The 12,403-nt window shown below is 31.9% G+C and overlaps 1 pseudogene across 1 annotated transcript; it reads right to left on the bottom strand.

Moving 5' to 3' along the window:
* Positions 1–9,102: 9,102 nt before the first annotated feature.
* LOC149202386 (ferritin-like catalase Nec2 pseudogene) lies at positions 9,103–10,680 on the bottom strand (annotated as a pseudogene). Its single transcript, XR_016253687.1, has 3 exons — positions 10,310–10,680; positions 9,957–10,185; positions 9,103–9,679 (listed from the first exon to the last, which is right to left on the bottom strand). The product of XR_016253687.1 is annotated as a ferritin-like catalase Nec2 pseudogene (transcript).
* Between the last annotated feature and the right edge of the window lie 1,723 nt (positions 10,681–12,403).

The raw sequence follows: 12,403 nt of genomic DNA, 5'->3' as shown, positions 1-12,403 counted from the left end.
TTTAGTTTTTCATATTAAAACGTAACATCTTTTACACCAGGCATCACTTCATAAAGAAATCACATCAACAATAACATCGTCGAGAAAGAATATTGTCCATCTAATAATCTAACTTCATAAATTTTCACTAAATGATTTGGAAAAATAAAATTCACTAAGACTAGAGAAGAACTTAAAATTGGTAAAAATAACTTTGAAATTAAAGAGACATTTCAACTCAAATTTCTTTCGATATTTAGTTTGATAATTGTCCTAATTAATAAGATTATCTCAAAATGTATTTTACCAAAATAATAAATTTAATTATCAAATCTAGACATTATAAAAAATAAAGATGTCTTCCTTAAAATAATATGGATGTCTTCCTCAATGTATTATTTTTGTTAAAATTATACTAAAACTAAAGATGTCTTCCTTAATCTATTAATTTTTATTAAAAGGAAAAGACACGAATCTAATACATCCATAGAGAAAACTACTCAAAACTTCCTACCACATCAAGAAGATGATTCCCAACAAATAAAGACAACTTACTTTCTTATATTATAATCGTATGCTACCATTATGAAAAGGATGAGAATATCTAAATTGTAGACTTTTAATGGTTTTCTCAATGATTCACAAACGGGTGGAAAGTAATTTTAATTCATTCTTTCTTTCTAATATTATTCTTATAAGTTTAGATTTTTTTTAATGTTTAAATTTACTTGTTTCTTTCTAATATTATTATTATTGTTATAAGTTTTTTTTTCTTAAATTTAGTTATTTCTTTCTAATATTATTCTTATAAGTTTAGTTTTCTTTATTGCTTAAATTTAGTTCTATATGTAAGATATAAATTTAATTAATTTTGAATAAATATTTAATTTGAAAATAAATACAATAAATATTATTATTCAAAATGAATATTATTTAAATAAAAATTAATATTTAATTAATGGCTAAATTAATTTAAATTTCTATCTAAAATAATTACTTTTCAAAACTTTAAGTTCATCTTTACCCTAAAATGTTATTACTTTTAATAATATAAATTATAATTATAAATTTCATAATTATATTAATTTTTAAAACTTAAATAAATTATTAAAAAAAAAAAACAAAATATACAACTATTTAGATTATTATTATTATTATTATTTCTTTTTTAGTATGGAAAATGGATCCTTTCATTAATGATAAAAGGTTATATATATTTTACATTTCTTAAAGAAGACTATAATCTAGGAGATTTTTCAAACTAGCAGGTTGCCTACTAATAATAGGCAATCAGAAATTAACTCCAATAATCATTACTACATAGAAAACTCCTTGAAGATTCAAGATTTCAAGGAGGGAAATGCATTTGACATTACCATGATTTTTCTACATCTTCTTGGATTATTGCCTTATTACTCTTGCATCCTCTTCTTTTCGCTTCTTTGTCTTACCTGGAGACCACCTTGAAATCCTTTGTTTGAACATCAAGACCTAACTATGAAGAATTTGAGCCCAGTTGGTTTCTTTTCTTGTTTCAAAGATAGACATTATACAAAATCATAGCATAATGATCTCGTATGTCCTTCATATATTTTCCATGTCATACTTTTGCAAGGGAAATCAATCATGGATTAGTTAGATCCATATCTTCTAGTAGGGATTCTACTTCAAATTCTTCCATATTGGATCTAACAATTTCTTTTGGTGATGGATTTTTTTGGCGCTCGCAGATAGACTTTTTCAATGCTTCTGTAAGATTCAATAGAGGGTTATTGGATTTTAATTTTGCTAATTGTATGCTTGATTGAGTTTTGTGCTCCTTTAGAGACTCCATAAGATAGGAAAGACTCGATCCTATTGCTATATCTAGGGATCTCGTTAGGATTAGAGGTACCCTAAAGACTCAAATTTCTTCTTCTTTGTGCGAATTTTCCCAAATAATCCTTCCCTTTTGGAGAAGGGTATATTTTAGGCAATTCCTTGATATTCATAAAGCATTCCTCATAAGATGCTCATATTCATGAGAGTGTCTCCATCTAAAGGGGATGTGTTTATAATGTAAAGGCTACTTCCAAACACTATCCTAATAATAAATATTTAAGGAGCTTGGAAGAGGTGGTTAGATGTTCACGTAAACACATATTCGAGTATATGATATGTACCTTTCTCTCTTAGTAGTATCTCATACTTTCACAAAGTTTTCGATGAGATTATTGATGCCCTCAAAGGTTACCTCCTCCCAATATTCCTCTAGATGAGAGAAGAGATGAACCCATACTGAGGCCACTACTTCTCTTAAGCATATGACTCCTTCCAAAATTATAAGAAGAGCCTTGAATTATTTAAAAAAATATGATTATGCTTAAGAAACTCTTTATTTGCCTTCCAAGAGAGAGAAGACAAAAAAAATTCTATTTTACCTTGGACGTGCTGACAAAGAATGAAATTAAAATGTTGAGTAGAGATTTCTCTTCTCAACATTCAAAATGGCTAAATGATTACATTGTAAATATCAATAATAAATGACTGAAGTAAAACTCGATACCTATGGAGTATAACTCAAGTAAAACTGAACTACCTATGACACCTAGAAGACAATAGAATCAAATGTGATCACACCTAAACAACAACTAACTGACAGTGAGATTAATATCTCAACATCCCCTCCTAATCTCAAATGTTACATGTAGAGACACTTACAATTATTATTTGTTCTCTTTGAAATTCAAATACATTCTTTCCCAACAACTTTGTGAAAATATCTGCTAGTTGATCTTTGGAACCACAAACATCAAGTACTATGTCTCCATCATTGACAAGCTCACCAATGAAATGAAAATGAGTGTCAATGTGTTTTCTCTTTTTGTGGAAAACATGATTTTTTGATAAAGAAATTATTGAACTATTATCACAATAGATTGGAGTTAGCTACTTCTAAATATTTGAAATATCTTTTAATAATCTTATCAACCACATAACTTGACAAGCTGTTGAATTTGTTGCTACATATTCTTCCTCTGCCGAAGATATTGAAATGATTGATTGTTTCTTGGATGCCCATGAAATCAGATTGATTCGAAGATGAAAATAATACCATGAGGTGCTTTTGAAATCATCTAAAATTCCGGCATAATCATTGTCCGTATAACCTGAAAGTGAACAATTTTCTAAATGTGAATAGAACAAACCATAGTATATTATCCCTGCAATATACCTTAAGATCCTTTTTGCGACATTCAAATGAGAAATCTAAGGTGACTGCATAAACCTGGAGACAAAACTTGCTGCAAACATAATATCAGGTCTAGTTGAAATGAGATATAACAAGCTACAAACTAGACTTTTATACATTGTGAAATTAACTGGTGGTGCTAGATCTTCTTTGCTCAGTTTTGTGCCTTACGAAATTGGTGTATCTGTAGGTTTTTAAATTGCTCACTTTGAACTTTTTGATGCTATTAGTGGCATAGTTTTGTTGGCCGACAAAAATTCCATTAGCAGATTGATGAATTTCAATGTGTAAGAAGTATTTCATGACCCCTAGATCTGTCATATCAAACTATGTTTGCATTGCTGCTTTGAAATCTTCTAACATCATATTTCATGTATAAAGAAGATCATTTACATAGAGGCATGAAATAATAATTTTACCTTTATGCATTTTGGTATACAAAGTTGGCTCATGATTGCTTCTGTAAAAACCAATTTTGATGAGATAGGTATCAATGCGACTGTACCAAGCTCTTGGAGCTTGTTTCAAACTATACAAGGCTTTCTTCAATATGTATACCTTATGTTCCTATCCTGGAACTTCAAAACCAGGATGTTTCTCTACATAAAATTCTTCTTGCAATATGCCAATTAGGAAAGAAGATTTTACATCAAGATTATAGACTTTCCATTTGTGTTGAGCTGTTGTGGACAAAATGGTTCTGACAGTGTATAACCTTGCTATTGGAGAAAAGGTTTCACCATAGTTGACACCAAACTGTTTTGATAATCCTTTTGCAACTAGATTACCTTATGCTTCTCAATCTCTCCTTTTTCATTCAGCTTGGTATTATATACCCATTTTACACCAATTCTGGTTTTGTCTCTTTGGAGATCAACTAGTTCCCACGTCTAATTCCTCTCTATGGCAGAAATTTCTCGGTTCATTGCATCTACCTAATGCTTTTCTTTAATTGATTCTTGAAAGTGAGTTGGTTGATATGAAAGAAATGAAAACATATTTTGTTATTCAAACTCATGCTCCAACTCATATATTTCTTTAATGCATCTTGTTTTTTTATTGTGTTCTGAAGATGTTGAATCACTAGTGGATTTATTGCTTGAAGATATACCATTTTCAGAATGGTATGCTTCTTCTTCAACCTGCAATCTTGCTGGCTATGGTGGATAAAAAGTCTGACTTGAAGCTTCATCAACATGATCATAACAAGATTTATTTTCAATTTTTTTTACATCTCTACTTAAAACTAACTTCTTTGTAACTAGATTATAAAGTCTATAGGCCTTTGACTACTCACTATAGCCTACAAAAATAGATCTTTCACTCCTATCATCAAGTTTCTTTCTTAGCTTCTAAGGAACATGTGAAAAAGCTACTGATCCAAAAATTCTAAAGTGAGATACATTTACCTTTTTACCATCTCATGCGTCTTGAGGTACTGTATCTTAGAGAGTGGTTGTTGGAGATCTGTTGAGAACATACACTGCTGTCAAAACTGCTTTAGCCCAATAATTGTTTGACAACTTCTTCTCATGAAGCATACATTTGGCCATGATCATGATTGACTGATTTTTCCTTCGTGCTACTCCATTCTAGTGTGGAGTATATCTTGTCGTGTTCTGCATTATGATTCCTTATTGTTGACAAAATGCTTTGATGTGATTGGAGTTGAACTCTCCTCCTCTGTCAGCTTTGAGTACCTCCAAAGGATTTCCACTTTGTTTTTCTACTTTTGCTTTGAATTCTTTGAACCTTGGGAATGTATCTGATTTGTTTTTGAGAAAACACACCCATGTTTTCCTGCTATAATCATCAATGAATATCAAAAAACAAAGACTGCCACCAATAGACTATGTCTGTATTGGGCCACATATATCTGTATGGATAATCTCTAAAGGCTCTTTTTCTCTAGAGGAAGATGTGGGAAAGTTGACTCTTTTATGCTTGGACATAACACAAATTTCACAATTATAGTCTTTTCATTCATAATAGGGAGACCAATGAAGATTGACTATTTCTAAATTTGAATTAGACTTTTGAATGGTATGTGGCCATATCTAGAATTCCATAGCTGAGACTCATCTATTCTTGACATATTGTGTGCAAAAGACTGTGAGAGATTTTGACTTCTAAGAGTCAAAGGAAACATCACATTCTTAGTTTTTTCAACCTTTGCTATAAGTCTTATATTGGGAGGTTTGTTATAGATATAGCATGCGTTCCCTTGAAATATTACATCATAATAGTGTTCCATCAGTTGCCCTACACTAATGAGGTTATGCTTCAGATTTGGAACATAATAAACATTAGGAATGTATTTTTGTTGATTTTGTTTAGTAAAAATAGGAACAATACTATTTCTTTAAGCTTTAATGAAACAACGGTCTCCAAGAGTAATTTCTGATGTTATGGAAGCATCAAGATCAGAAAGAAGATTTATGTTACCTGTCATACGATTGCTGCATCCACTCTCGAGCAACCAAAGATCCTTGTTGTGAGTGTCTTCAGAAATATTGCATGAAAGAACCATTTCTTTAGAGGTTTCTCCTTCATTAGTGGAGAGATGGACATTGTCTTTGTGGTAATCTGACTGTTTCCTTTTGCATTCATGTTCATAATGCCCAAATTTCTTACAGTAATAACACTGGACATTATATTTACTCCATGGTTTGCTTCTTTGAGTTTGGTTTTGTGGAGTTCTACACTGCTCTGTTGCATGATGATGTTTTGATCTACCTCTGCTTCTGCCTATGCCAAAAGAAAGTTGTGCTTTGAAAGCTTGTTCCATGGAATATTTTGTGAAGTTGACTCTTGTTTTGTGTACTAGAAGTGATTCAGTCAAATATTCTACTCAGAAAGTTATAAAATCTTTGGATTCTAAAATGGTTATTACAATCATGGCATATTTCTTGGGCAAACTTTGAAGGACTTTCTAAACAATTTTCTCATCTGAAATGGTTTCCCTGATGAGTTTGATCTGATTGACTATTCACATGACTCTAGTCATGAAATGATCCACATTTTCTATGTCAGTCATCTTTAGTGTTTCGAACTGTGATCTCAATGTTTGTAATTTCACTGTCTTCACTATATCATTACCTTGATATGCAACTTTCAATATTTCCGAAGCTTCATGTGTTGTGGATGCGCCAGATATCATGTTGAAAATAGAGTCATCGACTGAGTTTTGAATCCAACATTTGGCTTTGTGTTCTTTCTTTCTGAGTTCAATCGCTGCATTCCTCTGATTATTAGTCATGGCTTCCCATACTTCTTGAGTCAGCTCTACATAGGGAGTTTGAAGTGTATCCCAACACTGTTGGGCTTCCAGAAACATCTTCATTCTCAAAAACCAAAACTCATATCTTTTTCCAAGCAAATTCGAAGTCTGTGGAAAGTACTCGAGGAAGCCATTTCCTTGAATACAAAATGTGCACCCTTTTTTTCAAATCTCCTTTTAAAACTTATTAAAAAAAAAAAAAAGTTTTTCCTTTCCAATTTTTTATTTAAATTTATAAAAAAAAACATTTCCCTTTCCAATTTTTTATTTAAATTTATAAAAAAAAAAACATTCCCTTTCCAATTTTTTATCTGAAAAAAGCTTTTTCAAAAATATAACCAAACCTCTTTTTAATAGTGTTTTTAAAATATAATAAGACCTCCTCCTTTTTGAAATTATACCGTTAAAAAAAAAATCATTAAACATATAAACGTATTTTGAAAGGAGTCACAAGTACCTTTCTTAAAACTCGTGAAGATTGACTTTTGAATCAAGAATAAAAAATGTAGCGTTTTGTCTGGTACGTTTGCCGTAAATTAGTATAACGCATTGATGGAGGGTTAGGCCGTAATCGGTGGAAGGAAAGTGGACTAACGCCAGCTCTCGTCTAATTGCTCAGCGTATACAGTGATATGGGGTTTAACGGTAAGTTTTGTTAACCCACGAGATGAGGGTTCAAATCTCATTGAGTATATATATGCCCTGTTGTGTCTTGGCTAGAAGAGTAGGCGACCCCATAGTGGAAGTCTCGGCTCTTGTTGAGGCATAAGTTTCCTGCTATTGTGTGGCTTGCAGGCGGTTGCACGTAGCCTAGGTTTATAGTGGCAGCCAGTTAGATTTGATCCTAGGTCTGTTCAGGATAACTCTCACCAGTTACCAATTGTCCTAGAATTAAAAAGAAACGATATCACTCTAGTGCTTTGGGTGAGTGTTAATAACGCTTTTGTTTGACACTTGGAAAAGGTTAATTTCCCAAATTTGAATATAACTCTATTCTTTTTAACAGGATTGTAAATATTAATAATAAATCATTGAAGTAAAACTCGACATGTGTGGAGTAGAAATCAAGCAAAACTAAGTGCATATGACATCTAGCACACAATAGAATCAAATGTGATGACACCTCACCAACAACTAACTGACAGTGAAAATAATATCTCAATATGTGTCATTTATTTGAGATCCCCCAATTTCAAAAGGCTATAATCCAATGAATTTATAGATCAAAACGTGATTGTGATATATTCTTTGATCTTGGTAGATTTAACTTCATACTTGCATTATTTTTTTACAAGAAATGCATTCTTTCCACATACATCTAATGAAAGTTTAGAAACCCTATTTCTCCCTTATCCTCCATTAAATGAATACCTAAGATAGAAAGATTAAAGAAAATATGATATAAATTATACTAATAATCCTCATCATACTATATTTTAATACTATTTTGATTTATTGTACTTTAAAAAAATATAACATTAATATAAATTTATTTTATTCTGACAAAGACTATGCCAAAACCATCATAAGATTGGTAACTTAAAAAATCAATTAAAAAATAATAATGTAATAAAAACTATAGAAAATCAAATCTAATATAAATATAAAATAAACAATATATTCATTATAAAATATATATCTGTACATAAATAAATTTATATATAAAACACATTTTACTAAAAATTTCTATTTTTAAAAAACATATTAATCTTAAAAAAATAAACCATTATTCATTTAACAGGGCATAGGGCATACTTTTATCCTAATGGAAGACGCTTTCACTTCAATTCCAATTTATAAGAAAATAAAATAAACAATATATTCATTATAAAATATATATTTGTACATAATTAAATTTATATATAAAAAACATTTTACTCGAAAAAAATTATATTTTTAAAAAACATATTAATCTTAAAAAAAATAAACTATTATTCATTTAACAGGGCATACTTCTATCCTAATGGAAGACTCGTTCACTTCAATTCCGAATTATAAAATATGTTTTATACTAAAACTATTTAGCGAATTAGAAAATTCAGCTCCCCACACAATCTGAACTATCCCAACTAAATCCTTTCTATTTTGAGGCATGATAGAGGCCACACAATCTGAACTATTCCAATTAAATCCTTTCTATTTGAGGCATGATAGAGGCCGCATTTTAAAAAGCAAAGAAAATTGATTACCTACGAAACAGCCGTACCAAATATCTGCATAAATATCATATTAGGTCTCGATGACTTACACTGTTGGTGCAAGATGGTAATCGGCTCTTAGTCACTTCTGGTTCGTTCCGAGTGGTGTATATTCGAAATATTAACCCAAAAAAAGAAAATAACGAGTGGTGTATATTTGAAATATTAACCCAACAAAGAAAACAACGATCTATATTACTTAAATATTAAACCAATACACATAAAACAACAACTGACTGCTTCTTATATATTCAACTACTCCGCTTAAAAAATACAGATGTCTTTGACAAATTATCGCAGGATCGAAAAAGAAGTCACCTGTAACTTTGGAAACAATTACAGGTTCCAGAAAACAAATTTGTTCGATGGAATCATTGGGGAGTTTTATAATAGAGGCACAAAAATTGTTTTGAAGTACAAAATACCAACTATATATAGTAGACTTTAAATCCATGCATCCACGAAATATCTATATAGGGCTTAGAAGTACATAGACTGATCCGATTTGAGTGACATAATATTTATTAGGAAGCATGCAGTTCCACGAAGGAATTATTTAGAGTTTACTTATAGTTTACTCCATGGCAACGACAACGCCGCATGTCACCCAGGATGAGGGGGGAGGGGATAGCTTCCGGCAATGCGTCCATTGGCCCCGTGCAGATAAAATCCACCGGCTATGGATTCATTTCCTGTGTCATACAAAACTCTCAAGACTTCCCCCGGAGTTCTGCTGTATGACAGAGAGTTTGGATCTGCAGATAAAATGTTACCGCTTATTCTTCCTTCAGCTCCTAGATCCTTTGGCACTATTACTCCTTTATCTACTATTCCTGTCTTTCCAAGATTGTTCCGAAGAATCGATATCTTCGCTGTCATCTCTGCAACTGTAATTGGGTATGGATACACCTTCTCATAGCTTCTTTCGTATAGCCAGTGGCATGTCACTGCGTCCTGCCCTGATTCCACTCCAAGCAGACCTGCCACAAGCTCCAGACAAATCGCAAAGAAACAAGCAGACCAACGGTTGAATGAAAAGCATGGAGATCGGTTCATGGAAATTATTTGAAACATAATAGTAACGGGTTTCTCTTAGCAATATCATGAAATTATTTGAAACAGTAACGGCTTTCTGATAAAAAAATATTTGAAACATAATAGTAATGGCTTTCTGATATGAAAAGAACACAATAAACTTAGGTAGTAACGGCTATATTCTATTTGTGTTCTACAATTCTATCAATAGTTGACAATGCTGAGAGTTTACTCGTTTTGCTGTGGGTGTGGTCAAATTTGGATTCGTCCCGACGTAAGCTGTAAGACCCATGTAAGGAAGGAAATACACGGAAAGAACAAAGTTAACAGAATTGGCGTAAGGATTGAATGGGGGAATGAGGTGATATCCGAAGGCTTCCTCGAAGAATTTCACCCACATTTCCACTCCGTAATCTAGCAGAGGTCGTGGAATCGCTTCAGTAACAGTCTCGCGAATGATCCTGCTTCAATATCAACACTCAGCACGATTACGATACAACACAAGAACTATAATCCGAAAGAAAGAATGATTGCATAACTTACCGGGATAAATTTATCCTAATTGATTATTCTTATTCAGATCGCCTCACATGGCCGATTTCCTGCAAGGCGAATTGCTGGACAATATCTCTTGTTGCAGGGTCGATATTTGCTAACTCAAGGCCAATCGGTGGAGGACCGCCGCCTGAGAGATTAGGGGCAAACTTGTCTAGTCCCTCTCTGTATAAAGCGCCAATGAAGTATTCGGCCTCCAGATACTCCAAGTTGAGTGCAAAGTTTAGTATATCAGCATCCATGGCACTGACAGGCCCTGGGTAATAAGTCCCATTAGAGTAATAGTAATCTTCTGAACAATACACTGAACATTCTTCCTCTGAAAAGATAAGAGCTCCATTCACCAGCAATACTAACAAGATGCCTGACCGCCACAACAGCAAGCCTAGCTGCTTTGCCATTTGATCGGCAATCTGAATCCGAGAGCAGAGCAGGTTCGCTTTTTGAATCGAATACTAGCTGATCTCGCTGTCAGTTTCTTTGAATTGAGCAGATGGCAAGTTGCAATCTCCCTCTATCAGTTCGGGTCCGTCTTACGTTGCCAGTAATTATTTAATACGAGACTTGCTGTTTCTACTATGTTCACATAAATACTCTGATTCCTCACAAGTCTACTTATTCGATCGACTTAAAACGAATAACTATAAGAGTGTTTAGTTTTGATATAATTCACAATGGTACATGACGGTGTCCATCACATACAACTACCAACGAACTGTTGTCCCATCCTTTGCTTTCGACGAGGAAAGAAAACAAGTAAATCAAAAGCAATATCCATGCATCGTACAATATGCTTTTGTTGTAGCATCCTTTCATTTAGATGAAAGGGAAGAAAACAAGTAAAACAAAGCAATATGGTTGTTAACATATGCTTTTATTTTACTTTACTATCCTCTCATTTAAATAGTGGTTAACTTCTACCAAAGTTGAATTAGATATTTACCCAAATGATATATTTAGATGAGAGGGAAGAAAACAAGTAAAACAAAGCAATATGGTTGCTCACATGCTTTTGTTTTACTTTACTATCCTCTCATTTAAATAGTGGTTAACTTCTACCAAAGTTGAAGTAGATATTTACCCAAATGATATTATTGAAAGTTTGTATTCTAGTTATACAAAACGACCTAAACATTTGACTTGAACAAATTTTTGGTTTACTTTTTAATCCATCGTGATCGAGATTTGCCAACAGCTTAAAAAATACCTGTATTGACTGTTCACATTATAATAACCTATAAAAAAGAACAGTTACTGTTAAGAAAACATACTGGAAGCCCCAAGGCATAAAACCGTCGTTTGAGCTTATCACATGCCCATCAAGTAAACCCACTTCCAACCCTTTAAACCTAATTTGTGTCTCTGGAAAGACACCCTTGCATTTTTGCATATCGGGTGTATCGATAAACATCTTGTTTTTCTGAACTTGACGATTTTTTTTTGGGAAGAAGATGCATTATGTTGTTAATGACCGATGTAATTTTCGTTGCTCAATTGACACTTTCATATATGGACTATTTATACATTTTATAATTACAGGTGTTATAATTTTTTTTTAAACGTTGCATTATATGTATTTTATTAAATATTATGGATTTATGAAAAACAATAATTATGTGAATAATGATATTTAAATAGTAATAAAATTTTATAATATATAAGTATATTATCTAATTTGACAATATCTCATATCTATTATAATTTATAACATAATGTCAATAATGTACGAATGATTTTCTTCTATAATATTTATTTCAGTAAAATATGAACACAATGAATGATTATGAATATGAGATATAAGTATATTAACATTTATTACTTATATCATTTTCTTTACCTATAATACTAGTAAGATACATAGTTGTTATTCACTTAATTACCAAGTCTTATTATGAAATTATGGGTTTGAACTAAAGGTGGTTGATTTTTTAGTTAACATATTTAACATCTTATATAAGTTGAGCATGAGAGGAAATACATGAAGGAGATATACTAGGTGTATTAGCTAAAGCAAATATCGTCCAAAATTATTTCTTTCATTTTTAGCAGATCCTCAACTTAGCAAAGCCACAACATGATTTTCTAGTAGACTTCAAAAGTAAAATAACTAGTTTCATTATAACA

Source organism: Pinus tabuliformis, chromosome 2_1 (assembly GCF_031772625.1).
Source record: "Pinus tabuliformis cultivar Carrire ecotype Pingquan chromosome 2_1, CPIR1, whole genome shotgun sequence".
In the NCBI taxonomy this organism is placed as follows: Eukaryota; Viridiplantae; Streptophyta; class Pinopsida; order Pinales; family Pinaceae; genus Pinus; species Pinus tabuliformis.
The sequence above is the reverse complement of the archived record's forward strand: the minus strand, read 5'-3'. Positions and strand labels throughout refer to the sequence as shown.